Here is a 26490-nt window from a genome sequence, read left to right as displayed (position 1 = left end):
TTGTCAGCATAGCACTAGGGATGGATTTGGTCCAGTATGTACAGCAACAGATATCAAAATTAAAAAAACTGAATGTGTGCATATATATAATTCACATGCACAATGAAGAGGCTTGATTCTCCTGTTTCTCCCATCAGTGTAAATTAGGAGTGACTCCAGTAGAGTTATGCTGGCTTTTGTATCCATGTAAGTGAGAGGAGAAACGTGCATTTCAGTTTTGGTTGCTGCAGAAGTGAGCTGAGAGTTGGTGACTCTTTGTGACTTAAAAATAAAATGCCAGGCCTAGCTCAAAAGTTAATGTCGATAGAAAGATTTGTCTTACATATTTATAGCGTGCCCATCGCTACGGTATATAGGCATCCATATAAGTGTTTTGTCCTTCTGTTTTCGGAAGGGAATTTCAGATATTGTGTGGCACATGTGGACAGGGTTTGCATACTTTTCCCTTCTCAGTTTGATTGGGCTGGAATATTTGAAGCCAACCCCTAATTCAAAGTTATTCTCCCTAGTTTTATCTTTAAATCTTGTAGTGGCAGCAGAGTTTCTCAGACCATGTCTTGGTTACCTTTTATAAACCTAAACGAATAAATGTAGTCTGGTCAGGAAATACAGCCTTAGGTGTCTGTCTTCAGGCAACTGTATTTGAAAAATGCTGACCACTTAGAAAATGTTGTTGTGGAGCAAGCTGTATAGTCCAGCGGTGGGATTAGAATGGAGGAGACAGAATTGAGAAGAAGGTGCCTGTAGCAAACAGAAACTAGAGGGAGGCTGGAAAAAAGCATAGTGGAATCAGGAAGATGGGGTCTTGGAGGAGAAAGAACTGAGAGCAGAGACTACGGGCTTGGAACAGAGAAGATGAAAGTCCAGTTCATAAAGGTGCAGAGGGAGAAGACTGATGAGATGCTGACAGTAGACAAAGGCCAGAAAGGAATATAGTTGAGTTTCATCTATGCTACAGAACAAATTGATATATGTTTAACACATTCTGAGTAATTTCCATTAAATGGTTTGTTTAAATCACTTCTGTATATTGTTAGAACATTTAAAATAATTAGAAATATTTCTTTAGGGTTTCACAAAACCTAAACCCCCGTGATCTTCTGTTTCAAGTGCTGTACCTTTAAAAAGCAAGCATGACAGTAATGGGGACCTACAAGAGGGACATGAATATTCATGTGGGATTTTTTTCTTAGTTGAATTGAAAGATGAGCTAGAAGCATTTTGATGTGCAAAATAGAAAGCTTGCTCTTGGCCAAGGAAGAGTTCAGAGAAACCTTCATAGGGTGGAACATATAACCTGGTTTTATCGTCCCTTCTTGACTGTATCTATTGTAATCCAAGGCCAAATGAAAACATAAAAAAAAAATAAGGGGAGATTCCTTGTAAAACAGCAGTTGATAAAGGAATATTTTATACAGTAAATGATATAAAATAAATGCAATTAAATAGAAATATGAAATATTCCAAAACTTGTAGGTGATGGATTAAAACCTGGACCCTTTTAGAGTAGGAATTAGAAGCTCATAGGAATGTTTGCAATTTATAATACCAGTTTTATTTACATAGTCAGCAGCAAACCATGTAAACACACATGGCTTCCAAAAATACAAAATGCAAAACTATGATTCTTGTAAAAACATCAAAGCACTGTTTTTATGAATGGCACAATTAACTGCCAATCAGAATTTATCTGGACTGCCAAACAGAGCAAGTTGGTGCAAGATCTCACTGTAGCAGAATAGTACAAGTTCTACTAAATCTCTTAAAAAGCATTTATTTATTTAAAATATAACTTAATCACACATCTGTTGTTCTCTGCAGGTCAATTAACACGAGCTGGCCATTGACTAGTTAGTTTCTTGATCCAGATTGTGATGATTATGCATCACATTCATATTGGGGCTAAGTTTTTGAAAAAAGAACATAGAGTTATGGAGAGATAAAAACAGCTGTGTAAGAGTAGGGAAGGAGAGCAATTGTTTAGAGTGATCCAAAATGGTATAAGTAGGAGAAACTAGATCAAATTAAGCAAAGGAAAGCTTGTTCTGAATATCAAAAAAATCATATTTGTATTAGACTATAGAATAGTCTCCAAAGGCAAATAATGGAAGTTCTGCCACTTGAGTCATTTACAAATAGCCAGGACAAAACACTGAAACAAGTCTATACAGATATGGAGATTGAGAAACTTAATACGAACTATATATTTGTTTTTTCCGCTCTAATTTCTATAATTCTGTGATGATTGAGATGTGTAGCACATGTGCAATCCTGTGATAGCAAAAGGATTTGTGAGTGGCTGCAGTTACAGTCTGCCATCAGACCATTACTCTAATTTGTTCTGTCCTGGCTTCTTGCCTCTGCAGCTTATTCGATTTGGGAATCTTATACCGACTTACTGATTAAAATCTATAGTGTATATTTTGAGTTTGCTGTGTTTTCTTTTTCCTTGGGTCCAGATGGGGCTTGGGGCACACAACACAATATGTTTTTTTTGTTCCATATCTCCAAATCTTTTTTTGAACACATCAGAAAGCAGTCTGGTTGTTTGTATCCTTATTCTTCCGTCTGAGGCTTACACTTGCATCTTGTATGATTGTACTGTGACATTACCAGGGTACAGTCTGGACTGATGGACACCTGTGTCCTCTCAATCCTCTAACCTGGGGTGCCTTTTATACTGTTTCGCTGTGAGAGCAACCACTCCTGAACTGTGCCCACACAACCTCCAGTATGTAAATCACTCCCAGTTATATTGTATGAGTGCTACAGCCAGCCACTCATGAATTACATTGCAGAGTAATACCAGCAAATTCCCAGTCCCCCACTTGCCCCCAGAAATGTGCATCTTACTACTGCCCAGCACTCTCATGGACAATACAAGCTCATATAAAGCCTGTCATTTTATTAATAGAAAATGATATGCACAAACCCTGTTATCTCAGATGGAGTTTCCCAAACACTTCAATCCAAACACTGGTTAAGATAAAACAGTAAAACAAGTTTATTAAGTACAGGAAGAAAAATTTTAAGTGATTACAAGTAATGAGGCATAAAAGTAAGAAGTGGTTACAAGAAAATAAAAGGTAAAAAAACCCTATCGTCTAACTTAACAAGCTAAATGAATTCAAAACAAAGGGTCTCTCTCACCACGTGGTTCAGCAGTCTTGCTGGCTGGAACCCTTTCAGCGAGGACTCCTCCCCCAGTTCAGTGTTACTTTCCTTGTCCTTAAGGTGGTGTTGATGCCATGCGCAGAGAGAAAGGGAAGAGTATTTTGGGTCATCTGTTCTCTTTATCATTCTTTTTTTTTTCTTTGAAAATAATCTCCAGCTGGGGTTTAGGAGACAGAAGGTCAGTGGGGATGGGAACATCCAGCTGTTCCTTTGCCAAGATGTAAATTTCTCGCTCACACCCTTTTCCCTGCCAAAGAATGGCCGGTTAACCAGGTGATTGTCAATTTGATTTTGTTGACACCTGGATGAGGTGTCAGTTTGCCTTTTGTCTCTGAGGAAACTGGTTTATGCCTGCTTTTCTAAACTTGGAACATGTCTCAGTGATATCATACAGTAGAATTTTATAGATTTACATAGAACGTTGCCACAGATATTTTACCAGGACAACAATGATCAGCAGATTGAGTTTTCAGATGATACTTCACGAGGCATCCTTTGTACAAAATTTATCATCTTGTAAAAGGGGAGAACATAGGAATACAGACTGTCACAAATACCATCTTGATCCATGACAGTTTGTGATGCAAAATGTAAATTAGAGGAGGATTCAGTGCAGTTAAGTTAGGGTAGTGCGTATACATGGGGAGTTGAGCCAACATTTTCTGGAATATATTGGTGACTCTATTGGTCAGACTGTCTGATACTACATGAATTCTGGGTTGTCTCAGGTTTGTGCTTTCAGTGTATTTCAGTGTTTAGAAGCTAATTTTGACATAGTGGAGTGAACTGTTAGAGGTACTGAGTTGGCTTTGTTGAACTGTGGTAAGTTCTTTGAGAAAGTGAGAGAAGAAAAGGGAAAGAAGGAACTGTTGCCTTGGAAGATGCACAGTGTTTGCAGTCTGTTACATTGGGACTCTGTACATTTGGTGGAAGGGATTTAGGGAGTCTGTTTAGCTGGAGCAGAGAACATTAAGCCAAGAACATATGAGTAGTGTACTTCAGATAATCATATTTAGTACTGACAGGTTTCAGAGTAGCAGCCGTGTTAGTTGCATCCGATGAAGTGAGCTGTAGCTCATGAAAGTTTATGCTCAAATAAATTTGTTAGTCTCTCTAAGGTGCTACAAGTACTCCTTTTCATATTTAGTACTGTCAATGTTAATGGTGCTCTGTAGGGAAAATAATAGACACAACAGCCTTTGACCAAAAAAGTTTACAACATAGACCAGCCAAGGTAGGATATAACAGTTGAAATAAGGGAGGGGGTGGAGAAATCATTGGTGTGGGAGCCAACATAGGCAGGAATAATGGGAAAAGAGTCACAGATGACAGTAATGGGTACAGTATAAAAACCTAAATAGAATACAGTAAAATGTGAAGATAAATTTGAAAGAGGAGGAAATAGCAGGTAAATGGCAATCAAAAAATAGAAAGACCATAATAAGCTCAAAGGACTGTATAAAAGTAGGTGTGAAGCTAAGAGTGGGTGAGTGTGTGGCCCAAAGGGTATGTCTATGCTGGACTGTTTTTACCTGGAGTTAATTGATTGTCAGTTAGGCTTAGGCTAGGGTAACAAACAATTTTATCCTGGAACTAGTGCTTGTAGATGCTTGTTGTAGACAAGCTCACCATACATGTTAGCATTTGTAGGAGGAAATGAAAGCACTGTGAACACTAATTTGCAAGGGCAGTACAGATCTCCAAAATCCTCTTGCAGCGTGATCTGCTGCACTCAGATTGAGGGAATAGATAGAAGAGGATTTGAAATTAGACTCTATAGCCTAGTTATGCACAGAAATAAATAAAACATAAAATAAACATCCATGAGAGGGGACCCTGCCTTTTAATAACTAGCTAGAATATTGTGTGACCTTTCTTTCATCTTTGGTAAATGTTAAAAACCTCTAAAGGAGTCCGTCTTGCTTAAATAATAGACTGCATAGGTTCTCCAGTGCTTTAATGGTTAGAGTATTTGAAATGACACTGCAGTTTAGCAGAGAAACATGTTCAGTAGTGTAAGGTGCAGAAATAATGCTGATACGTAGATTTATATAGGAAAAGGAGGACTTGTGGCACCTGAGAGACTAACAAATTTATTTGAGCATAAGCTTTCGTGTGCGTGAGCTGTAGCTCGTGAAAGCTTATGCTCAAATAAATTTGTTAGTCTCTAAGGTGCCACAAGTACTCCTTTTCTTTTGCGAATTCAGACTAACACTGCTGCTACTCTGAAACCTGTAGATTTATATGTCTAACATCTACTAGATGATGAAAGGTGGATATCACAATTAATTTTATAAAACATGTACGTAAATTATTTCAATATATTCTTTTATCAGTTGCAGGTTTTAACTGTGGTTGTGTGAATTAATATTCAGAATAACACTGTAGACTGTATCTAAACAATTATCCAATTGTGATGGCTAGAGTATGCAATAAGCTACATTTCTGACCGTACCTTAAATGTGTGTGTGCTTGTTTATTTTGATATATAGTAGTAGTATTTGGAACCCATTTGATGCTGTGAGTGCTCATACACTGAACTACAATTTGCAATACCAAATGCAGTTAGTATATTTAAATAGTCTGCCTTGCAACACTGATCCTTTGATTTTTGGTGTGTAATGTTTAGAGAGCCTTTCAGTTGTTTCTTGAACCACCTATAAGCCCTAAATGTTTGTGAAAACAGATGGGCAAAGCATTTTCTGACTGACCAGGGTTCTTGTGTTTTTTATTTTTAATAATATTTTTGACCTCAAAATAACCCACTGTTTTTCTGAAAGGGAAAAATAAAAACCTTGAAATTATCAGTTGGGAGGTGGGTTGACAAAAATGAACCACCAAACCCAAATTTTGAGATTAACTTTGAGCATTTTCTTCTCGCAAAAGGACACATTGTTCAAAATGGAAAAAAAACTTGCAATGCTGTAAGTAATACTCAGGAACATAGGCCTTACTAGTTAATAGATTGAGGATTTAGCTGTTGCCATTATTCAGTGTTTGCCCTTATTCTCCAAACAAGCACCACTAGTGGCAGAACAGGAGCTTCAGGACAGCATGTGACTGCTTTGGTTTTCCTTCCCCCATAAGCAGAAGGATTAGCACCCCATCATAAGCACATCCTGAGGCTCTTTTTCTTGTCTTTCCCTGGGGGCCTTTGCCTCTCCAATCCTATGCTGGCATTTAACGCAGGTATAAGAAAATAGTTAGACATCTAAATTCTATCTTGTATGCCTGTAATTCAGTGGTCTCCAACCTTTCTATGCCCCAAATCACTTTTTGAATCTAAGGGCAACCCAGCCTCTGTCCCTTCCCCAAAGCTCTGCCCCGCTCACACCATTCTCCTCCCCCCTCCCGGGTCACTTGCTCTCTCCCACGCTCATTAACTTTCACCAGGCTGGGGCAGGGGGCTGGGGTTCAGGAGGGGGTGCAGGCTCTGGGCTGGGGCCAACGGGTTCGCAGTGTGGGAGGGGGCTCTGGGCTGAGCCTGAGGCAGGGGGTTGGGGTGCAGGAGGGGGTGAGGGGTGCAAGCTCTAGGAGGGAGTTCGGGTGCAGGAGGGGACTCTGGGCTGTGGCAGAGTGTTGGGGTGCAGGAGCAAGTACAGGGTGTTGGCTCTGGGAGTGGGGTCAGGGCTGGAGAGGAGGGTTGGGGTACAGGAAGTGGTTTGGGGTGCTGGCTCCAGAAGGGGTCTCAGGGTAGAGTTTGGGGTGCAGAAGAGGGTATGGGGTGCTGGCTCCGGGAGGGGGCTCAGGTAAGGGGATTGGCATGCGGCCTCCAAGCCAGGCAGCACCTGCTTCCGGAAGCTCCCGGTTGGCAGCGCAGTGAGGCTAAGGCAGGCTCCCTGCCTACCTCAGCTCCACCATGCTCCTGAAAGGGACCAATGGGCCCCTGCGGACCCTGTGAGGTATGGGGGCACGTGGCTCTTTGCGCTGTCCCTCTTTGTAAGCACCACCCCCGCAGCTCTCCCAGCCAATGGGAGCTGTGGGGGCTGTGCTAGCAGGCAGGAGAAGTGCGTGGAAAGAGATCCCTGCCCCTGAGGCTGCGCTGGACATTTCCGGGAGTGGCGTGGGGCCAGGGTAGGCCGGGAGTCTCCCTTAGCGGCAGCCACACTGCACTACCGGAGATCGCAATCAACTGGGAGATCCTCTAGGATCTCCCAGTCAATCGCGATTGACTGCTTGGTGACCACTGCTGTAATTGTAGGTGTGTCATTGCAGATGCAAGGTTTAAAAGCCTTCTTAAAAAAAAGTTCCCCATTTTTTCCTAAGACTGTGACCAGTTCAGGAACTCCCCCAGAAGAAATACTCTTTTAAAAAAAATTTGCTGCAAAGATAGATGTTTGTGTATGAAAACAAGAAAATGTTCATATAAACTAGTAATTGCAAATTATTAAATGACTAGTTGCAGTTAAAAAAAATTAAAGTAGGACCTGCCAAATGTTCACATCAGGCATAATAAATACCCTGTTCTTCTGTTGTTTGGCAGATCTTAAATTCTTTTAAAATGCAACATGAAAGAACATGTATTGTTTAAAGTACTTCTTTCTTCAGAAGACCTTTATGTATAATACCTTGCTTGTCAGAAAGTTTTCTGTTTTTTAAAAAAAAGCAGGATTTGTATCTGTTAATATTATTCACTCTTGAGAAAATGAAGGCTTGTATTTATACCCAGCTAGTTTAATTTTTGAATAGAGCTTCAGTGTGCGGGGACTAAGAACTATATTGTCAAGAAGATAAAATGCCCAGCAGCTGGCTTTGTGAGACAGCACCAGTATCCAACTTGAAGGACCAGAACAGCCTTCTTCTCTTAACTAACTTCATCAACAGTCTGAATAAATGATACAACCTATTGTAAATCTAATTATGCAGTAGCTTATTTACAAGTATAAAATTTGGCTCAGGGAGTAAGTGAATGCTGGGATTTAATTCTCTGAAGTTCTGAAGCATCCAAAGTAAAAGAGCTTTCTGTGCACATCTGCTTTTAATGATATTTTAACATCAAATTATTGGAGATTTATGGTGATACAAGAAGCAGCTATTTTGGATGAAGGGAGGGGAGCGAATTCAAAATTCATAGGGCTTTCTTAGAGAGAACGTGGCCAGCAGCCCCTTCTCAATTATATAAGCAGTGCTTGAGCTCAGGTTCCTCTGCTGATCTCAACTTTGGTGTCATGGCACAGGGTGATATTCTCTCAGGTAGATAGAGGTTTAAGCTGTTTAGGATCTAAAAGGTAAGGCCAACACCTTAAACGCCACCCAGAAATACACAGGCAGCCCAGTGCAGGTCATGAAGCACAGGCTCACTATGCTTAAGATGGGATATCTGCTTACTAAACAGCCACTGTGCATCAGGCTCAGATTCCACATCCTTTTAAAGGTGTACCCTATGTAGAGTTCATTGCAGTTGGTTAATCTTGAAGCAACAACGATATGGATAATGGTTCAAGGTATCTATCTGAAAGAATGTGTCACAATCTTTTGGCTGTACAGAAATGATAAGAAGCTGATTTGGCTGCAACTGCTATCTGCTCGAGCAGCTGGCAATTCAATGAGACTCTTAACCTGCAAACCTGTACAACAAATGACAGGTGCGCACCCTCATTTGAATATTCTATATTCTCTCTGTATCCTCCAGCTGCATATGTGAAGACCCAAATAATTTAGATAGTACACATTCACTTCTGTGAACAGTACCCTTTAAAAAAATGTTTAACTATCAAAGTATGTGCATAAACATGGACACTGTCTGTTCGGTTCTAGTGTGTAGGCGTATGTGCAGTTATTTCAAAGTCACTTTAGACTAGAGGTCTGTTACTGATCTGGCACCAGTGTAAATGGAAATTAACAGTGAAGTTAATGTTGAATCAAGGAATCAAGCCTTTGATCTCTTGTTCTTTCATTCATTTATAGTTCGATACTACTTTGACACTATAAATATTTCCATATACTTTAAAGTATTACCCCAGGATGTATTCAGAATGCAATCTGAAGAATAGAAAATAGGCTTATGCATTAAACATGAGTGAAGCAACACCAATGCAGGTTAATTCAACTGATTGTGCCAGTTGAGTTGTTTTGAGGAATAATTTAAATTAACATTTCCCAAAAGGGGAGAATATAGTTTTGTCTCTCCAAACAACATTTTAAGCAGATAGTTTTCTGTCAAACTGTGGTCTAAAAGTTCTCTCCTTATCTTGTTTTTCCTAATGGACAAAGTTGAAAACATTTGTGGGAAAGTGTAGGGACACTATTTTACATTTTTATGTGATGGCATTTTGTATCTTAATTGCAACCTTATCTTGTATTTTTATATGCAGTAAGTGGCAATAATAGATGCACTGTTTTAAATAAGGCAATCATCCAGTTCCTGAATGCAGAGTCTAAAAAGTCAGAAGTCATTATCCTGATGACAGAACCAGAAATCCTAAGTAAAATGTATAATAGTGCCGATATCCCTTTTAATACCGTACATCTTTTTAAAGTGCTTAGAAAGCATAAGACAGTGAAGCAATAGAGCTGAATAGTGCAGAAATTAATTCAAAGCTTGGAAGCAGCCATATTTTGCAAATTTAAAGAGGACACTTTTGATTTGAAAATAAATGGAAGACATTTTGCTAGTGGCTTGAAATTTGTTGGGGCTTTTTCCTGTCCTTTCCCTCATTTTTAGATTGTGTTAACGCTTTACTTTAGATCATTTCACAGAAGAGGCATATAAACACAGCATGGTGTGTATATAGAGGAAGCGTACATGATGGTGTGATGTGGGCTAAAGGTTTAATTTAATTTGCATGAAGTCAGAATGACCACATTACAAATGAGTGGAAAAAAAATTGGCTGAGTTGTACATGTCATTTCAAAAAGTGTGAGTAAAACCTTTAAATCACACCACTGTGTATTCTTTATAAGCCACATATGTTGTGTAAAAAAAACCCAAACAACCTGTTCTAGGAATGTTTTACAGAGGATTTAAAGGTATTATTGGGACATTTTTTTTGACCTTCTTTAGTTACCATCAGTCCAAATGTACAGAGTTCAGAGGAGCCAATCTTTAAAAAAGGGAAGCAGAAGGATCCTGGGAAATACAGGCCAGTCAGCCTCACCTCAGTCCCCGGAAAAATCATGGAGCAGGTCCTCAAGGAATCAATTCTGAAGCACTTAGATGAGAGGGAAGTGATCAGGAACAGTCAGCATGGATTCACCAAGGGAAAGTCATGCCTGACTAACCTAATTGCCTTCTATGATGAGATAACTAGTTCTGTGGATGAAGGGAAAGCAGTGGACGTGTTATTCCTCGACTTTAGCAAAGCTTTTGACACGGTCTCCCACAGTATTCTTGTCAGCAAGTTAAAGAAGTATGGGCTGGATGGATGCACTACAAGGTGGGTAGAAAGTTGGCTAAATTGTCGGGCTCAATGGGTAGTGATCAATGGATCCATGTCTAGTTGGCAGCCGGTATCTAGCGGAGTGCCCCAAGGGTTGGTCCTGGGGCCGGTTTTGTTCAATATCTTCATTAATGATCTGGAGGATGATGTGGATTGCACCCTCAGCAAGTTTGTGGATGACACTAAACTGGGAGGAGTGGTAGATATGCTGGAGGGTAGGGATAGGATACAGAGGGACCTAGACAAATTGGAGGATTGGGCAAAAGATATCTGATGAGGTTCAACAAGGACAAGTGCAGAGTCCTGCACTTAGGACAGAAGAATCCAATGCACCGCTACAGACTAGGGACCGAATGACTAGGCAGCAGCTCTGCAGAGAAGGACCTAGGGGTGACAGTGGACGAGAAGCTGGATATGAGTCAACAGTGTGCCCTTGTTGCCAAGAAGGCCAATGGCATTTTGGGGTGTATAAGTAGGGGCATTGCCAGCAGATTGAGGGACCTGATTGTTCCCATCTATTCGACATTGGTGAGGCCTCATCTGGAGTACTGTGTCCAGTTTTGGGCTCCACACTACAAGAAGGATGTGGACAAATTGGAAAGAGTCCAGCAAAGGGCAACAAAAATGATTAGGGGTCTGGAACACATGACTTATGAGGAGAGGCTGAGGGAACTGGGATTGTTTAGTCTACGGAAGAGAAGAATGAGGGGGGATTTGATAGCTGCTTTTAACTACCTGAAAGGTAGATCCAAAGAGGATGGATCTAGACTATTCTCAGTGATAGCAGATGACAGGACAAGGGGTAATGGTTTCAAGTTGCAGTGGGGGAGATTTAGGTTGGATATTAGGAAAAACTTTTTCACTAGGAGGGTGGTGAAACACTGGAATGCGTTACCTAGGGAGGTGGTGGAATCCCCTTCCTTAGAAGTTTTTAAGTTCAGGCTTGACAAAGCCCTGGCTGGGATGATTTAGTTGGGATTGGTCCTGCTCTGGGCAGGGTGTTGGACTAGATGACCTCCAGAGGTCCCTTCCAACTCTGATATTCTATGATTCTATGATTCTAAGCCACAAAAACTTAAAATGATATAAAATAGCTTTTCTAAACTGAAAATCACTCTGGACACCAAGAGCTAGAAGCAAGTGCTATTTGTTTCTTTGGAAAGCTGGGAAATCTTCTCTTGTCAGTGGTATAAAGCTCGCATTCTAGCCTTGCAGTGACATGAGATACTGTATCTTAAACCTCTCAAGAATCCAGAGAGGTTTAAGATACAGTATCTCATGGAAGGAAAAGAGCTATTCCACATTTGGAAAGAAATTAGGGGAAAAAATTGGTAGATTATTTTAAAAATTTGGAGTTGTTTGAAGGTGCTCAGTGGTTTATTTGTTAAAAATAGTCCTGGAGCAGATGGGCAAAGGGCAGATATTGTGGTAAAAGACACAAATTGCATAATCATGGGATTTTAAAAACATCACTTTAATTAAAAATTTCACATTTATCAGCAGAATATTCCCACCACTAATGTGATGTGTGTGGCTGCATGTCTGTCGGATGTATTTCAAAATATAAAAAGGCATATCCTGATCTCTAGATGCCTTGGACTTAATTTTAAAAACACAGTGACATAAAAACCCAGCAGCAAATATACTGGATGAGAGCAATTCGTGGATTGGATATAACAATAGTGAATTTAATAATCAAATGGATCTGATATTATAAGTATTTTTAACAGGATTACAGGATGCAAATGGCTTTATGTAAGATGGATTACCCGTGCTTTTAATATTTGATCATTTTAGGGGTAGATGCCTGCATTTTATACACAACCTAGTACATTGAGTTTGGAAAGTGGTGTTCTTCTGATTGGAATCCTAGATATATTTTTAGTTCTCTTTTCACAGTTTAAAGCGTTGAATTTAAAACCTGTGAGTAGTTATTTTAATAGCTTTCAAAATGGATAGCCTCTTTGGGTATGTCTGCCTGGCAATTTAAAAACCCATGGCTGGCTTGTGCCAGCTGACTTGGGCTTGTGGGCTCAGGCTAAGGGACTATTTAATTGCAGTGTAGATGCTTGGCCTTAAGCCTGGGCTCAAGGACCATGCAAGGAGGATCCCAGAGCTCAGACTGTAGCCCGAGTCAGATTGTCTACACTGCAGTTAAACATCTCCTTAGCCTGAGCCCTGCAAGCCTGAGTCAGCTGGCACAGGCCAGCACCAGGTGTCTAACTGCAGTATGAATGTACCCTTAGTTTTTGAGTTTCGCTTCAATAGGTATCAGACTATCACTTTGTGTACTTTTCCTAAGGCAAAGAATGTACATGGCCATTCTACATAGTTGTCAAAACAGCACCACAAAACACCTAATGTATGCTGTATACAGGAGACATTTTTGGGATAAAATGTCGTACAATGAACAAGATCAGTGAACTGTTAGTTTTGGACTGAAGTACATGGAAAATGTCATGAGCAATTAAACTCCGAAGAATGTCTGAAAAGTCTCATACTTCCAGTACTGCAAGTTCTTGACCTTTTGGTAAATGAAATTTCAGGAAGCTTGCAGCTGGCACAGAAGGGTTGCTTCATGTGGCACTGCATTGTTGGTGGTGCTTTATTCTGTGAATGCTTATAATATGCCACTCCCTATTAGGGGAAAGGAGAGTTACCTTCTTTTAAGGTAATACAACTCTCTTTGGAAAGCTGAAGACTTTGAAATCCATGGAGGAATCATTTTTTATTAACAAATTTAACTGGAAAGATGCCAAATAGTTGACATTTTTGACTTTTATGCTAGTTTGAACTAATTCTTTTGTCTCTGATTTGTCAGCATTTGTAAGGAGATAACTATGCTCAGAGGAGAACTGTGATACTGCTTCCTAGTGCTAGCATCATGGTCCCTACCAAGCCAGCTATTTATGCTGCTCTACTCCTGTGGAGGAACACTTCTAGTGCACTGCAGTGTGTACCCTTTAGATATAGGCTGACGGAAGGAGGCAGCATTGAGGCTATACAGAAGGTAATGACTTTGACCACTGGGAGCACTTAATGGATATTTATGTAATATTGCACATCAGAAGTGTGCAAGAAAACTATAATTTCAGCTGGTTTTAATTAAAGGGAATCAATACCATTATCTTTCTTTTCTCTTTTTCTTTCAACTGCTAGTAATGCATTCTCATAAGAAATGTGAGCACAAGTTGCAGATTACGATTAATTGCAGCTGACCTGATGGCCAGAATTCTGTTTCACTTGGATCAAAATATGGGTTCTAGTGCTGTCAACCAGGAGTTGAATTGTTATGATGACAGCATAGGCTGCCTCTACAGAAGGGAGTGCCTTGTGTTGCGCTCAATCTACCCCCTCAGTCTGAAGTTCACATTTAGTTATTGAAGGACTCCATACGGAGCAACACTAAAACCGGCAAGACCAGAGGAGGTGGGAATGCTGTGAGTAGGCTCTTTGACAAGTGGTGAAAGTAACAAATGGAAACATCTTAGAAAACCTCCCTTAAAATGGTTAAGTATGGAATTTACACTTTGAAAATCCAGTGTGGTGGGAGGTACCCTGGTTTCATTAAGTAGACCCCAAATTCCAAACCATGTGCCTGAGAACCCTTACCTCCCCCTAGGACCAGATCACCTGGTGGTTCCCTTCAACCCTTGAGGAAAGAGGAATTAACCCCACAAACAGATGGTCCACTGAGTTATGAAACAGCACTTTTATCTGGTTAGCAACAAACCCTTGATTAGTACAAGACAGTATGGGCAGAGGGAAGGAGGTTGGCTATGGGGAGTCTCATATACCTCCAGCCAGTGGTGAGCTGGAGCCGGTTCGGTAGAACCAGTTGTTAAATTTAGAAGCCCTTTTAGAACTGGTTGTTCCGTGAGGGACAACCAGTTCTAAAAGGGCTTCTAAGTTTAACCGGGCAAAAGTGGTGCCTTAGGCGCCAACTCCATGGGTGCTCCAGTCCTGGAGCACCCAAGGGGAAAATTTGGTGGGTGCAGAGCACCCACCGGCAGCTCTCCGCCACACCCCCAGCCCCAGCTTGCCTCCTCTTCCTCCCCTGAATGCGCCACCCCACTCTGCTTCTCCGCCCCCCCCACCCCGGCTTCCTGCGAATCAGCTGTTCGCGTGGGAAGCTGGGGCGGGCTGAGAAGCCGGCCACGGCTTCCTGCTCAGGTCCAGGGAGGCGGAGGTAAGCTGGGGTGGGGGGGGTGTGAGGAGGGCCGCTCCCCGCCCCAGCTCACCTCCGCCACCCTCGGCCTGAGGGGGAAGCTGCCGCCTGCTTCTCAGCCCTCCCAGGCTTCCCACCAAACAGCTGACTCGCGGGAAGCCGGTGGGGGGCACGGAGAAGCAGAGCGGGGCGGTGCATTCAGGGGAGGAGGCGGAGTGGAAGTGAGGTGAACTGGGGCTGGGCGCGAGGCAGGGAGCTGCCAGTGGGTGCTCTGCACCCACCAAATTTTTCCTGTGGGTGCTTCAGCCCTGGAGCACCCAGGGGGTCGGCACCTAAGGTGACACTTTTGATATGATCAGTGGGGGGAGCGGCCCCCCAGCTACGCTCCCCCACCCCTAGGAGCCAGAGGGACCTGCCGGATGCTTCCTGGGAGCTGCCCCAGGTAAGCACCCCGGGACTCCCCACCTTGCCTCCCGGCAGGTGCCTCTGGCTCTTAGGGGTGGTGTGGTCACCCGCTACGGTGGCCCACGAGACCCTTTTGCCTGGTTTTGAGGGCAGTCGGGATAGTGGAGGGGGGTGGATGGGGCAGGGTGGGTGGGAGTGGGAAAGACCCCCTCATGGGGTGAGGAGGGAACCCATTGTTAATATTTTGGCAGCTCATCACTGCCTCCAGCCCCAGCAGTAGCACAGTGTACTGAGTCCCCAGTGCCTAGCTGTAGAGGAATGCTCTCCAACCTGATAGAGGCCCCTAGCCTTAGTCTCTTAGTCCTAAACAGGGTGCCTCCTACACCATGCACTGGTGCTTGAGTACCATGTGAGCTCAGAGGGTAAAGCCCAGTCTCTGCTGCATTGCTTGGTGTCTGTCTCCATGATTGCTGTGCTGATCAGGACGCCTGTGTTAGGTGCAGACTGGTTATGCCTGTGCACCTGGCCTGTTTCCTGAGCCAGTCCCATAGCCCTGTATTCAGGCTGTGTTTGGGCCTGCTTCCTCTAGCGGCAGCAGCCACATGTACTCAGGCCTGAGCATATTTCCGCCTACCTCTGACTGCTGATATGCCTACAGCCAGTCAATTGGCCTGAAGCCAGTTCCCTGTCCTTGCTTGGGCCAGCTGCAATCCCACTCTGGAATGGGGAATTTCTCCCTTCTAGTGTGGCAATGGGCTGGCAGCAGGAAGTCAGGATGGGATTTCCTCCCAGTCCTCTGTCTACTAACAGTGCTCCAAGGCCAGCTCCCCTCTCTACTTACTCCTTAAGGCTTGTGGGAGTAGGGCTGCTTCTTTCGCACTGCTGCTGATCTGTTGAGTGAGGGCTTCATGCCAGATAAACTGCCAAACCTTCCCAAATCACAGTCTGAGATGATTACCCTGTAACATGGCTGCTCTATGGTAAAGTCCTTACAAAATTTTACATTAAAGATTAAATATGGCTAGCAATTTATGTCTGAAGTTAAAGTCAGTCCCACCAAAATTAGTCAAGAGTCTGCAAAACTTTGCCTACAGGAAAGCATGTGTGTAATCGCATTTAAGTCAGTGAGACTACTTGCAGTGATTAATTAAGCATTTGTGTGTGTTTTATTTTTTTTAAAAAATAATTCTCTCTTCTGAATTGTTTAAGGGAAATTTTGTTTGTTTTTTTCCTCTACACATAAAATAGTGTCTAAGAGTATTTAAACAAATAAAAGGGTCTTGGGTTATTTTACAGATACTATTAACAAAGTGAATACTTAGATTTGTAATAATATTTTCATGAAAAAGTTAAGTTTTTAAAATCTCTCCAAGGCGCATACAGTACAGGCTAAATTGGCTATGTCCTCATCTCAGCTTATATACCATTTTAGGCCTGTATTTTTTACTAATGTCCCATGAAATTCTGTGTTATGGAAGCCCCAGAAGGTCATAAACCTTGACTCCTTGGCAAGTCCAGTCTGTTCATTTTCTTAATTCACTTGGATCTAGGTAATGGAGGATATTTTAATGTGTTTTATAAAACACTTTATTGCCTCTCTCTTTCTTTTTTCAGTTTACATTAAAGAGAATTTTTGGTATTGGGAAATTCACTCCAGTGTACAGGCCAGGAACTTCATGTGTTGAAGCTTGAATTGCCCCCTCCTGTGGTAAAACTCATGGGAGGGGCAAAGTGGGAGAAAAGCTCTGCAAGGTGTTTCTCCCAGCATTCTCCCTGGTGGTTCTGTTGATGAAGCAGGAAATTTTGCTAGCCTGTGTAATGAGTTGCAAGGCCCACATCCACAGTGCTGACCCCAATGGATATAGGAGATAGGGCCATCCATGCAGAGGGTCTGTGCTGGTTCTGTACCCTTGTAGTCTTAGATGGAAGGATCTGGCTACCCATTTTGTGTACCTCAGTTCTGTGCAATCTGGCCCTGTGTTACTAGGGCTCTATGAAGAATGTGAAAATCTTTGTAATGTGTTCATGAAAAGGATGTGTGACTCACTTTCTCTGCTCACTTTGAATTGCTACCCATTTGATGTGAAAGCGTTAATTTCTTCTTCGAGCAGTGCGTCTATGGAGGCTCCACTTCAAGCGTACAGTCGCCTCTTGGGCCCTTTATTGGAGATTTCTAGCCAGCAATGTCCATTTGGCCCATGCACGCACCCTCTACCTCCTTGTGGCGCAGACAGAAGCTATATAGGGGTGTGTGCTCGAATCCCCTTCAGTTCCTTCTGTACCGCCTTGGCCTTAGATGGAACACTGTCTAGAGCGCAGTTGGCCTTTTTTTTTCCTTTATGCAGTTAGGTAGTCTATAGTTGTAGTTAGTATTTAGTGTAGTTAGTCTTATATAAGAGGATTGAGAGTGTTTTTCCTCTCTTTTTTCCTTTTGGGAGACTCATCTTCTCCTGGCAGGGCATGCCTGGCTTGCTAGGCTTCCAGCTCTTCTTTCTTGCCAGGAGGCTGTACTGGTAAGCAACGGGCACTCCAAGTCCCACATGTCCCAGAAGCGTTCCTTCTGTTTGGCCCCAACGTCCAGTGCTAGGAACTACAGGGAGAGAAAGCTCAGACTGTTAGCCACGGAAAGCTCCCTGCGACCACCCTCTGAGTCAGGTCAGGGGACTCCCCCGACCCACACCCATTACATGTGTCTCTGTATAGATCCAGAGCCACGTCAACCAAGGGAAGACAGGGAAGTCCTTGGGGCCCGTTGGGAAGAATCCCAGAAAGAGGAGTGCAGACTCTCAGTCTAAGGAGCTAGCTCCAAAAAAGACCAGTCCCTGTTGAGGTCCTCTGTCTCCTAGGATAAAGTTTGGGCCAAGGACTCTTCCTCCCATACTGGTGCATCCAGAAAGCCCTGGAGCTGCAAGGATGGGAAGCACAGGTCCAGTAGGGCACCATACCTTCCGCCAGTAAGGAGGATAAGCAAGCATTGGTGCCTAACATCTACAGTGACTCCTTTATGTCTGTCATTGTAGGTACCATAAAGTCACATAAGCTTTAACTATGGGGACTCTGTCTACAGTGTTGGTACTGGGGTCCTTTCTGGTACCACAGGAATTCCAATACTCGAGGGACCTCTCGGTGTCGGATGAACCAGTGTCCCTGTTGTTGATGGGTACTGAGCTTCTTTTGGTACTGAGACCTTGCTCTCTGAATGGTCATTTTGTTGGACAGGACTCTCCTCTGTCCTTGCACCTGTTGAAGTACTCCAGGGCTACCCTGTGCACTTACGAGAAAGAAACATTTTAGTAGGTCAGAGAATGCTCAGAGGTTGCACGCCCAGCTCAGTTCTCTGGGTACCATACCTGTGGGAACCCCCCAGAAAGAGAAATAGATTTCAGAGGAAGGCCACCCAACCGCCCTTCACTGCCACTCAGACATCCTCTAAACAGCAGTTTTGAAGGTTGGGTTAAGGATTTGAATCTGCCTGCTCCTCTGGATTTACAGCTGTGTGCTTTAGCCCATCTCCCTCCTTTTGGAGACCACCTTATCCACTTCCACCAGGCTTGGGAGCAGATCACCACAGACCAATGGGTTTTGGAGGTCATAACCTCATGCTACACCATCCAGTTCATGACTCTCTCTCTTCCACCCCTGTTCCTGGTCCCTCAAATACCTATGATTCACCATAGGCCAAGATCATTTCCAGTGTCAAGTGCTCCCCTTCAGCCTATCCTTGACACAAATGATGCTTTCGAAAGCTCTAGCAGTAATGGTGGCTTATCTTCATATGGAAGCATTCCTGGTCTTCTTGTACCTTGATGACTGGCTGCTCAGTGGCCGCTCCTTTGAGGTGGTGTTATCATCCACTCAGAAAGCTCACACTCTGTTTCAAGAGTTGGGCCTACCGCTGAACGTAAAGAAATCCATGCTGGTACCAGTACAAAGAGTACAGTTCATAGGGGTGTCTTAGATTCGTTGATGGCCGGAGCATGCCTCCCTTTAAACAGACTTGTGACCTTGTCCCTACTAGAACTGACAATTCAGGGAAGCCCTCAGACCACAATAAAGAACTGTCTTCAACCCGCAAGCCATATGGCAACTTGGACCTTTGTGACCAATCATGTAAGGCTATGCCTCTACTGCTTTCAGGAATGGCTCAAAATTACATATTCTCTGAACAGGGACACCTTAGACAGGCAGGTGATGGTCCTTTTGTTCATAAAGAACTCCCTAGACTGGTGGGGGAGCAACTCATCATCTGTGCGGGCATCCCTTTCTGTTGCCTAACCTCATCAGTGACTCTAACAACAGACACATCCCTGTTAGGATGGAGAGCCCACTGCAATACTGTCACGATTCAGATCAGATGGACAGCCCACAAAACCAGTCTCCACATGAACTTGACAGAGCTCGGGGTAGGAGTCAGGAATGCTCGTCCTCCGTTTCCTGCCCCTTATTGTGGCAAAGCAATCTGGGTCATGTCAGACAACATGTCCTGCAAGTTTTAGGTCAACAAAGCTTCCCTAGTTACCATCATGTTGGCCTAGAGACTTAGGAGGATTGGAGCCTAGATGGCAGATCACCCATATACAGTGCTCTTTAATGATAGTCTCTTTACGTCCACATCCTAGGTTCCTTCCAAAGATTACATTGGATTTTCATCTTAACCAGTCTATTCGTCTACCAGTATTTTTTTCTGAAACCCCATAGTTCTCCAGAGGATCCTATTTCCATAGCCTGGGCCTTCTATCTGGATAGCACTAACAGTTTAGATCACCTAGATTCTTTGTATCCTTCACAGGTGGCTATAAGGAGGAGCCTATCTCTACTCAGAGACTTTCTAAATGGATATCTGGTTGTATCTCCACCTGTTATGAGTCTGCAGGGGCTCAGCCCCTTGGGGGTGAGAGCACAGTTGGCCAGATCTCAGGTAAAATCTACTGCATTTTTGAAGAATGTTCTGTGTAGCGATATATATTTGGTCCTCGGTCCATACATTTTTGAAACATTATGCCCTGCTCCATGCTGGCAGATTTGATACAGCACTTGGCTTTGCAATACTGTCTTCAGTACTGGACCCTGTACCGAAGCTCCCTCCTCCCTTTAGGGATACTTCGGATGTCACCTAAAATGGAGCAACCATAGGGACACTTCTCAAAGAAGGAAATATTACTCATCCTATGCTGTAACTGTAGTTCTTCAAGATGTGTACCCCTATGGGTGCTCCACTATCTGCCTTCCTTCCCCTCTGCTTTGGTTGTTCCCTTGGGGAAGTCTGGGTACAAAAGGAACTGAGGGCAGTTTGCCCTCATGCCCTATATAGCCTTGGTGTCTGCCATAAGGAGGCATAGGATGCATGTGCAGTCTGAACGGATAATGCTGGCTAGAAACCTCCAGTCGAGGGTTCGAGAGGCACATGCGCACCTGAAGTGGAGCACCCATAGGGGAATACATCTGGAAAAAATAGTTATTGCGCAGAGTAAGTAACGTTTCCTTCTCCCCTGGGACAGGGGAATAAGGGATGGGGTGTTGATGTCATGTAGGCTTTCTAGGTTGGTTTGAATGAACTATCAGAAAAAGTCCACATATGAATGAAGTTGCCTTGACAAACAACTGGATAGTAACTTTTAATGAATTGGAGCCAACAGAAGCAGAATGGTGTGAATACAGTGTGGCAGCAACTGGAGACAAAGGAGTAATGTGAAAGCACACTGTGATATAAGACTCTGTGCTGGCAGGGCGGAATGGGAGAGGGAGATAGAGATGAAGTCCTCGGAGGTTTTGGACTAGAATGGCAAGTAATAGTGCCAACATGGACTCTCATTTTAGCTTTGCTTTTTCATTTAAACCTAACCTCATCATTCTAACCTGAATGCTGTACCGCTACTGACTAACTTGTGCTGGCTTGTTTTGAAGAGGCTGGTCTGCTTTGCTGCAAATACATGCTAGTTGCATTGCTCCCTAAAGGAGTAAGGTTTCTAACAGGGATCTAACTCATTTGGATCTGCTGGAGAGCTGTGGTGAGAACCGGGTGCTGAAGCCAGAGAGCTCAGTTTTGAAGTAGTGGAGCCATGGGTTTTGCCCTTGCTTTGCAAAAAGTGGCACAGTAAGGCCTAGCACAGTAAAGGGAACACTGGCAGGGAGACTATAAAAGCTGGAGGCATGGTACATCCTGTAAATCTGTGGCAGTTTTAAAATCTCACTGTCCTGACACATCACAAAAAAAATTTCTCCTTGTGGGGAGAATCTCCATGCCCAGGATCTCTGATATAGACAAAACATGTATTATTATAGATTTCATAAGTAAAGAAAATATGAAATTGAAAGTACCATATAAATGTCATAAGAGATGTAGATTGAAAAATTAAATATATATCATGAGTAGGAAAAATATTTTCTAAGTTATTATCTTAAAGTTGGGAAAGAAGATTCAGAACAGTATGCATTTGGCTTCAGACTGTCTAGTGGACCAGTCTGTTGTTGTGATATTAGACCCCACATTTAAATGCCATATAAAATGGTAACATGAGGTAGGTTTATTAATTCTAGGTATTATGACTACAATAAGTCCTTGCTTAATGTTGTAGTTATGTTCCTGAAAAATGCGACTTTAAGCGAAACGATGTTAAGTTAATCTAATTTCCCCATAAGAATTAATGTAAATGAGGGGGAGGGGTAATTCCAGGGAAATTTTTTTCACCAGGCAAAAAAACTAATATATATATATATATACACACACACACACGTCATAAATATAAAGGGAAGGGTAACCACCTTTCTGTATACAGTGCTATAAAATCCCTCCTGGCCAGAGGCAAAATCCTTTCTCTGTAAAGGGTTAAGAAGGCAAGGTAACCCCGCTGGCACCTGACGCAAAATGGCCAATGAGGGGACAAGATTCTTTCAAATGGGGGGGGGAGGGGGAACAAAGGGGTCTGTCTGTCTGTGTGATGCTTTTGCCGGGAACAGACCAGGAATGCAGCCTTCCAACTCCTGTAAAGTTAGTAAGTAATCTAGCTAGAAAATGCGTTAGATTTTCTTTTGTTTAATGGCTTGTAAAATAAGCTGTGCTGGAGGGAATGTATATTCCTGTTTTTATGTCTTTTTGCCTAGAGGGATTCTCTGTGTTTTGAATCTGTTTACCCTGTAAGGTATTTACCATCCTGATTTTAGAGAGGTGATTCTTTTACCTTTTCTTTAATTAAAATTATTCTTTTAAGAACCTGATTGATTTTTCATTGTTTTTAAGGTCCAAGGGTTTGGGTCTGTGTTCACTTGTACCAATTGGTGGGGAGTATTATCAAGCCTTCCCCAGGAAAGGGGATGTAGGGCTTGGGGGGGATATTATGGGGGAAGATTCTCCAAGTGGTCTTTTTCCCTGTTTTTGTTTAAAATGCTTGGTGGTGGCAGCATACTGTTAAGGACGAGGCAAAGTTTGTATCTTGGGGAAGTTTTTAACCTAAGCTGGTAAGAATATGCTTAGGGGGTCTTTCATGCAGCTCCAAGGCAGAGGGCAGGAGCAGCACATGGCAGTGGGGGGAGGGACAGCTGAACTGCTGGCAATTGATAGCCTGCTGGGCAGCTGCCACACAGGGAACTTAGGGAAACGGGGAGCTGATATGGGCTGCCTGTCCATCCTGGTTCCAAGCCCACACCAGCTAGCTGCAATGGGCTGCTTTTCCTGCAAGCAGTGGACAAAGCAAGCAGCTGCCAAACAACATTTAAAGTTGCACAATGCTCCATTATAACGAGCACATTCTCTAATTGATCAGCAACGTAACAACGAAACAATGTTAACCAGGATGACTTTAAGTGAGGAGTTACAGTACTGTGTGAATGATCACTCACAAGTAAAATCTTGTTGTGTTTTTAGGAGGTAGCAGAGAAATCCTTTTCTTGCCTTTTTAAATTGTATTTTAATACAACAATACAGGGCTTAGGAATATCTAGCAGCCAAAGGCTGCTAGTATGCACTGATTTTGTTTCCCTAGCTCACTATGCATATATTACCATTTCTTCCCTTCAGCTTCATCAATATTTCGTAGGTGCTGTTTAAGTTAATATTACAAAACCAAATCAGGAGCTGTTAAATGGTCTCAGGATTTTTTTAATAAGGTGAAAGTAACATTTTCAGAGAGGTTGTGCTGCCCCTTAAGGGATCTCTGAGTAACTCTTTCCTCTTTGCTACAATTGGGCCTTGTGTTTCTTTCACTTAGCAAAACTACATTGAGAAATGTTGATGTTGAACTGGAGGTATTCTAGGTGATTTTGGGTATGTGGGGCAAGGAAGAAGAATATGCTTGATTTCTCCCCCTCCCCCCAATCTCTGCCAGGAAATAAAATGCAAATCATTACTCCTCTACTCATCCACCCCCAGACACAAACACATTTATGCAGTGTGAATGTTGATGATGTAAATCTAATAAATTTGGCAATCCAGAAGTTACAGTTCTCCATGGATGGCACATTGCATAGGCTGGGAAAGGCTGTACCTCCTCAAACAGCCTGGCGTGGCCCCGCCCACGCTCCTCCCCGAAGCCCTGCTTGCCCTTCCCCCTTAACCCCAGCCCAGGCATGCTGCTCCTCTTCAGAGAAGTGTTCTGCTGGGGCTGGAGCTAGGGTGGCTGGGACTTGGGTGGCGGGGGCCACCCAGGACTGGGGCCACCCATGCAGTCCTCATAGCAGTATTATATCCATTGAACATACTATATTTTAGTATGTGAAGTATATTAGATAATCTTATTATGAAATTCTTCTGCTTTTCCTGTTTTTTGATAGGCGGATTGGGGTTTTGGTTTATGACTTAAAAGTTGCATCAATACACTGTTTTTCACTTTATTATTATTTGAGGTATTTTAATAATAATATTGTACTAAACTTATTGGCTCGTTACTGGGTACATTCCAGTGGAGGGCACCGTCACCCAGTTCATCATCAACCAGCAGAGGGCTCCATAATTACCTGAGTACAGGAAAAGAAAGTAATATTTTGAAGTCAGAGGGAACTGGACACTGGAGGAAGCCATAGGCAGTGTGTGCAGGAGCAGCAAACAAGAGGTCGCCTGGGAGCTGGGACTAAAAGGCTGAGAGCTGATCAGGGTGTGGGAGGAGGCAAGTGCTCTGGGCTGGGGGTGTGGGCTCTGGGGTGGGACTAGAAATGATGGGTTCAGGCTGTGAGAGGGGACTCTGGGCTGGAGATTGGGGTGCAGAAGGAGGGGTGAGGGCTTCAGCTGCGGGTGTGGGCTTCAGGCTGGGGCAGGGGATTGGGGTATGGGAGGGGGTGTGGGTTCTGGATGATGCTGACCTCAATCGGCTCTTGGAAGCGGCAGCATGTCCATCCTCCAGCTCCTAGGTGCAGGGGCAGCCAGGTGGCTCTGTGCGCTGCTCCTGCCTGCAGCCACTGCTCCCACAGCTCCCATTGGCCGCAATTCCTTGCCAATAGGAGCTGCGGAGCCAGCACTTGGGGTGGGGGCAGCGTGTGGAGTCCCTAGGCTACCCCAATGCCTAGGAGTCAGAGGGACATGCCGGCTGCTTCCAGGAGTTTCACGGAGCTGGGATTTCTACCTGGACTTTTAACGGCCAGGTCAGTGGTGCTGATCGGAGCTGCCAGGGTCGAAAATCTGATGCCTGGCAACCCTATAATTGAGCAGCTCGCTGGATTATTAATGCTTATTTTCAGCAAGTCTTGGAACACTGGGAAAGTTCCAGAAGACTGGAAGAAAGTAAATGTTGTGCCAATATTTAAAAAGAGTAAACGGAATAAGCTGGTGACTATGGGCCTGTCAGTCTGATGTCAATCCTAGGCAAGACAGTGGAGAAGCTGATACAGGACTGGATTAATAAAAAATTAGAGGAGGGTAATGTGACAGACCTTACTATATTAACTTTGTGTCATTGTAGGCCAATGTATGTAATTGCATGGGAGAAAGTGACCACAGCTCCTACAGGAGCAAACAGTGGAGGGTGATTAAGCAAATTCACTCAGGTTGTAATACCTCCAAAGAAGTACCATCACGTGGAGAGGCTTGCATATACTAGTTCAAACTGGTTTCTCCAGAGACCAACAGGCAAAGAAAGGATTTTTGGATAAATACCCTGAGTTTAAACTGACTTGATCTTCTTTCTGATCCAGCAAACTGCCAGAACCTTCTGTCTGAGGAGGCCCCAAATGCTTCCTGGGAAGGCTTGGAAGGACGTTGGGTTACTGAGACCCCATAAGACTGAGGGGAGACCTCTTGTAATCTTTTAGCATGCAAATAAAAACAATAAAAGTTCCTATATGTTTTCTCTGTAATGCTTTCACCTTAATAATAAATATACTTGGTTATAGAGAGAGTTGTGTGACAGCTCATAACTGCTGGTAATTACATTGTTCATTAACCTTCGAAGAGAAAGCAATGTGCAGATGCTGCCTGTTTAGGCAATCTGGCTTGCTGGAAATATCAGTGTAGTCAGGGAACAGGGAGAGAGAGAGACAGGTCTCTGCCCAAGAAAGATGATGACTGAGGAGCTGGGAGCCTAGAGTGCATGCTATCAAGGGACCATACAGGGGGAAATACAGGATGCAGTTGCCCTGATCTTTGGCAGGGCACAGCCATGTAATATAATTGATGACCATTCATAAGGGGTTATGGTAAATAGATCCTGTCAAACTAATTTGATATCATGTTTTCTTATGCAATTGCAGGTTTGATTGATAAAGGCAATAGTATTGATATACTATACTTAGAGCTCTGTCAGGCATTTGACATGATGCCATACCAATGTATTGATTAAAAAACTAAAATGTGACAACATTAATATGACACACGGTCAGTTGATTAAAAACTGGCTGTTTGGTCTCCAATTGTAGTTGTAAAAAGGGAATCATCATCTAGCAGCTATGTTTCTAATGGGGTCCCACAAAGAATAGTTCTTGGCCATAAACTATTTAACATTTTTATCAGTGACTGAGAGAAAACATAAAATCATCTCTGATAAAGTTTGCAGATGACTTAAGAATTGAGGGCATGGTAAATAATGAAGAGGACACTGATTCAGAGTTATTTGGATTGCTTTGTAAGCATGATGCAAGCAAACAATATGCATTTTAATATGGCTAAATGTGTACATCTAGGATCAAAGAATGTAGGCCATACTTACACAGTGGGGGCCTCTGTCCTGGGAAGCAGTGACTCTGAAAAAGATTTGGGATTGTGCTGGATAATCAGTTGAACATGAGCTTCCAGTGTGGTGCTGTGCCAAAAGGGCTAATTTGATCCTTAGATACATAAGTAGGAGAATCTCAAGTAGGAATAGAGAGGTTATTTTATCTCTGTATTTGGCATTGGTGTGACTGCTATTGGAATACTGTGTCCAGTTTTGGTGTCCACAGTTC

The 26490-nt window shown here is 43.1% G+C and overlaps 1 protein-coding gene across 21 annotated transcripts in view; it reads left to right on the top strand.

The window, feature by feature from the left end:
• The window catches only part of NRCAM (neuronal cell adhesion molecule), a 298267-nt gene that overhangs the window by 7874 nt on the left and 263903 nt on the right, over window positions 1-26490 (top strand). The window lies entirely within an intron of this gene.

This window comes from Lepidochelys kempii, chromosome 1 (genome assembly GCF_965140285.1).
Source record: "Lepidochelys kempii isolate rLepKem1 chromosome 1, rLepKem1.hap1, whole genome shotgun sequence".
Classification (NCBI taxonomy): Eukaryota; Metazoa; Chordata; order Testudines; family Cheloniidae; genus Lepidochelys; species Lepidochelys kempii.
This window is presented reverse-complemented; position numbering and strand designations above follow the sequence as displayed.